A 5,341-nucleotide genomic window follows, 5' to 3' on the forward strand; every position below is an offset into this window, starting at 1 on the left:
TTCTGGTTCTGTCTCTATATCTGCTTCAGGTTCTTCTATCACAAAGCAGCTCAAAGCAACTCAAAGCTAGTTGATTGCCCAGGTTTTCTTCTAACTTCAACAACATGTGATTAATAATTTTGAAAACAGTGAAACTCAGTGAATCAGTAGATCAGGATCCTTCGGTTGCAAATAACAAAACTTTTGAAATAAAGAACTAAATGATGGGACTCATTCATCATGACAAAGCAGCAGATCAGATGAGGTGGTTCTGGGCTTGGGGTGATGTCTCTGAGAGATCATCGAGGACTCGAGCTCCTCCACCTCTCTCTCTGTCTTCTTCATGGCTGCCACTATCTTCCCTCATGGTGGTAAGATGGCTGCAGTGGCTCCAAGCTTCCTTTCTCATGTAGCAGTTTCTCAAGCAGGAAGGAAAGGGGCAACAATGCAGTCGGTGAGGAAAATCTTTCTCAGAAGCTACTAGCAACTTCTTCTTGGTTCCCTGGTCAGACCTAGGTCCCAGGTCTAATACTAAACCAATCACCGGACAATGGAATGGGACTGACCAATCATGATTTGTCTGCTTGAGCCTGGTGGGTGAACAAATGGAAACATGGGATTCTTTAGCAAGAAAGGGTTGGAGCAGCTGTTTGGCAGGCTACTGATGGTTGTAGCCTGTCACAACTGGGGGAAGGCTTTCAGCAGCAAGAAACAGTTGTCTGGTTGCCGTAACCAAAAGGGGAATTTATTGGGAGCAAAGGGTAGGGTGGGGCCTTGAGGAAATAGGCCAAAAATAGCAGAAGACTTTTGAAATAAATGCTTGTCAGTCAGAACAGCCTAGTTTGGACCCCTCATGCCTGGAAAAGAATTCTAGCACCTCTGTGCTTTGCATCACTTGTTCAAAACCGAAGTCTTAGCTGAAGGATCATATTGAATCAAGCTGGGATTCAACCGGGACACCTGGGTACAGAGAAGGACCACCTGGCCTGTTCGGTCTCCAAAGCAGCCATTTACCAAGACCTTGTACAATGGGAGATGCTCATCCAATAGCAAAGAGGAGTTGCAGGCTGCAGCCAACACAAAACCAGACCGCCCAGCTAAGATACAGGGATTTAAAAGCCTCTCTGAAAGCTGGGCTTCCCTGGTGACTTCAACGGTAAAGAATCTGCCTGCAACGAGGGAGACCTGGGTTCGATCCCTGTGTTGGGAAGATGCCCTGGAGAAGGGGATGGCTACCCACTCTGGTATTCTTGCCTGGAAAATTCCATGGACAGAGGAGCCATGAAATTATAAGATGCTTGCTCCTTGAAAGGAAAGCTATGGTAAACCTAGACAGCGTATTGAAAAGCAAAGACATCACGTTGCTGACAAAGGTCCATATAGTCAAAGCTATGGTTTTTCCAGTATTCATGTACGGTTGTGAGAGTTGGACCCCAAAGAAGGCTGACAGCCAAAGAACTGATGCTTTCGAATTGTGGTGCGGAGAAGATTCTTGAGACAAGAAGATTCTTGGACAGCAAGAAGGTCAAACCAGTCAATCCTAAAGGAAATCAACCCTGAATATTCAGTGGAAGGACTGATGTTGAAGCTGAAGCTCCAATACTTCAGCTACCTGATGCGAAGAGCCAACTCATTGGAAAAGACCCTGACTCTGGGAAAGATCAGAGGCCAAAGGAGAAGAGGGTGGCAGAGGATGAGATGGTTAGATAGCATCATTAACTTGATGGGCATGAACTTGAGCAAACTCTGGGAAATAGTGAAGGACAGGGAAGCCTGGCATGCTGCAGTCCATGGGATCACAGAGAGTCTGACACGACTTAGTGAATAAACAAGAAAATATAAAGAAATTGTGACAAGTCAATAAGATTTTATTCTCTCACATAAAAATTCCAGTAGTAGGCCATCCAGGGAGTTATCTGAACCCAAGATCCTTCCAACTTTCTGGTTCATCCTTTCCAGAGTGTGGCCTTCAGCTTCAAGGTCCAAAGTGGAGTGGATACTCATGGTCCGACCATCATGTCCACACTCCAACCAGGAGGGAGGAGGGGAGAAGAGTACACCCATCTCTTTAAAGAGACTTCCTAGAAGTTTCACACCAGAAGTAATTTTCAAAGTGTTTACAACACGGATTTTGACTGATCAGAACGGATGCCCTCTATCAACAACCAGAGCATCTGTACCTGTACATGCGCATCAAGTCCTGATCACATCTTTCCACCTGTAAACCTCATCAGCCAGATCTCAGCCACAGGACCACACCTAGCTGCAAGGAACACTGGGAAATTCCAGATGGCCAGGGGTCCACTTATCCGCTATCAACGAAGGGGAGGATCTTTACACTGAAGCAGCTAGCATCTTTGTCACACCATGGAAAGTACTTAGAGCTCCTGGTACAGGTCCACAAGCCATTTCCACAATTTGAAAAAAGTTTCCAAAATTTTCTGAAAACAAGCATTTTTCATACATCATTAGATGGCAAAATTTGACCTCAAGTATCCATATCTATTTATCCCACTTGTGAACATTCATACATTTGCTGCAGGAATATAATATTTGAGCATGAGGAGCTGCCCGAGACCCCTCTAGGGTGTTTGTATGTGTAGGGGCTTCCTAGGTGGCGCTAGTGGTAAAGAACCCGCTTGCCAGTGCAGGAGACATAAGAAATGCGGGTTCGATCCCTGGGTTGGGAAAATCCCCTGGAAGAGGGCGTGAAGTGGTCCAGAACTCTTGCCTGGAGAATCCCATGGACAGCAGAGCCTGGCGGGCTACAGTTCATAGGGTTGCAAAGAGTTGGACATGACTGAAGCGACTTAGCATGCACACTCACACACAGGACACACACACATGGACACAGAGATGTACAATATTATCTATAAAATCTTTGAAAAGTCTGAATCTGAGACCCACTTGTCCTCAGGGTTTTGGATACATTCCAGTGTGCTTGGGACTTTCTGGTTTACCCTTGTCCTGGTGAAATTTTTAATAGCTCTCCCAGGTTTCACTGTTGCAACTGCCCAGTTTGGATGGTAAATGATAGGGTCAACCTGTGGATAGGGGATTGCGAACCTGTACAAACTAAGCTCTCGAAAAATGGCAGCAGAGCTCCTGTAGTGCCTATTGATGTGTAAATATGTGCAAATATGCTAAAGTGTTTCTTCAAGCAACATTTCAGTTCCTCATGGCTAAACAATACCTGCCAGCGGTTCTTGGCTCCTTTCTTCATAAATTGGCTTCCACAATGGCATGGCAATCAGTTTCATTCCAGCACCTCTCAGAGGACAGTCTTGGACGCAATGAGCACTAAATCAAGGCAGTCTGGTGAATCAGGAGAATGACTAGCATTTTCTGAACCTTGACAGACCTTTCTTTCTTCATCCCTGGAGAAGTTTAAAAAAAAATAGGTCTAGAGATGACTGTGCAGCAGCATTCCACAGGCAAGATACCCTCTTCCCACAGTAAAGATGTAAGGAGAACAGCTGGGAAGAAAGGCCTTTTCTTGATTTCATTTAATTGTTCTCTGGGTCTCCCAGCCAGGATCTTGACTGTGAGCAGGGCCAGCCCTGGACGAAGCTGTAGAAGGCCTTTCTTGTTTCCTTCCGCCCACACCCTCAGTATCCATGTATCTTCTTAGTCTTCCCCATTGCAAGGACTGGACCCCAACTTGGCTGGTCTTTGCTTTTGTCTGGGATGTGCGTGTGAAGAGAGAATGCTGAGGCCAGCCCCGGGTCAGTGACTTGGGAGTCTGGCACCAGGCCGAGGAATCTGTATTTGAACTGTTCCCCTGGTGATTCTGAAGAGCGGTCCGGCTTAAGAAACACAGGCAGAGTGCAATGAGCAAGGACTTTGGAATCAGACAAAGCCGAGTTCAAATTTAACTGCTTCCGCTGTGGCCTGGGGCCCTACCTAAGCTTCTCTGAGTCTCAGTCTGCCCATCTGTAAAATGTGAAACTTCAGGAAAATAATGTATTTTGAATTTGAAAGATGTTTCTTAGTTGAAAGTCAATATACTCAAATATAAAATCAGACACTCCCCAGGCAGCTCATGAACACAAAGGGAGAATCAAGGATTCATTAACCTCATCATTGCTACAAAAGAATAGGCTTATGCCTACCTCCCAGCCTATCCTCTGACCCGCTCCCATCCAGGAGAGCACGGATGAGCTCATGACCTCAATAATTTTGTCTAGGCTTGGTAGGTAGTATGCCGTCAACAAATATTTGCCAATTGTCTGCTTGATTTTATGTATTGGCCTTCCCAGTTTCCTCTAAAGTCTTTAAGAATCTAGTTCTTGGGACTTATGCTGGTGGTCCAGTGGTTGAGAATCTCCTTTGCAATGCAGGGGACTCGGGTTTGATCCCGGGTCAAGGAACTAAGGCCCCACATGCCGCAACCAGAGAGTCTGTGGGCTGCAACAAAAGATGCCACGTGCTATATCCAAGACCTGGCACAGTTGAATAATAAACAGACAAGAATAATAATAAGCAAAGAGTTGAATAATAATAAACAAACAAAACAAGAATCTTGTTCTTGGTTGTGGGAGAGACATGGCAGGAGAGAGGTGAGCTGTGGGCTTAGGCAATATTTTAGAGTTGGATTTTTGTTATTTCTTCAGGACTTGTGGCAGTATGGCTTAATGAGAGAGAAGAGCCTTTAGAGCCTGATGGATTGGGCTTCAGATCTTACCTTCCCCATGCTCTTAGGACAAACTAAGCTCTCAGTGGATTAACACAGTGAATGTTTACCTCACCCAAGTCAGAGGGCAGGGTGAAGGGTGCTCTGCTCCATGTAGTCACTCAGGGAGCAAGTTCCTCCCATTTTCACAGCTTCCCAGTGCCCTGGGTCATCCAGATAGTGACGGGAAAAGGCATGATAGACCAAGGACCAGAAGTGGCAAAATCATTTCTGTCCCCTATTTCACTGGCCAGAATTCAGTGATGTGGTTAGCCTAATTGCAAGATGACCAAGGAAAATAGTTTAAGACATACCTAGAAAGAAAAAGAGAAAATGGATACTCATGAGCAGTAGAAAGTTCTGCCAAAACCATTCATCAGCTGTGTGACCTTAGGCAAATGCCTTGAACTCTTAGCCTTAGTTTCTTCATCTGTACAATGGGAGTGATACATGTCCACTGGGAGACTTAAAAGATGCACAGAACATGCTTGATACACAGTGTACCCTTCCCTTTTAAATATATGGAAGAACATGTTTTCTTTTCTCTGAGTAACCCCAAATACTGAATGGTTGAAAGCTGGCCTTCAGTATACTTCCTACCTAGTTAGGAGCAGACAGAGAGCACAGCTCCTCTCTCCTGGAGTGGAGGGTTCAGTTTGGGTTACCTCCTTTCAGGGAAGCAGTGAGGTG

General features: G+C 45.4%; 1 long non-coding RNA gene across 1 annotated transcript; it reads right to left on the minus strand.

Annotated features, from left to right (window-relative positions):
• Window positions 1–2,164: 2,164 nt before the first annotated feature.
• LOC133069678 (uncharacterized) lies at window positions 2,165–5,073 on the minus strand. Its single transcript, XR_009695923.1, has 3 exons — window positions 4,723–5,073; window positions 3,173–3,356; window positions 2,165–2,420 (listed from the first exon to the last, which is right to left on the minus strand). It is a non-coding gene; the product is annotated as an uncharacterized LOC133069678 (long non-coding RNA).
• Between the last annotated feature and the right edge of the window lie 268 nt (window positions 5,074–5,341).

This window comes from Dama dama, chromosome 14 (genome assembly GCF_033118175.1).
Source record: "Dama dama isolate Ldn47 chromosome 14, ASM3311817v1, whole genome shotgun sequence".
NCBI lineage: Eukaryota > Metazoa > Chordata > Mammalia > Artiodactyla > Cervidae > Dama > Dama dama.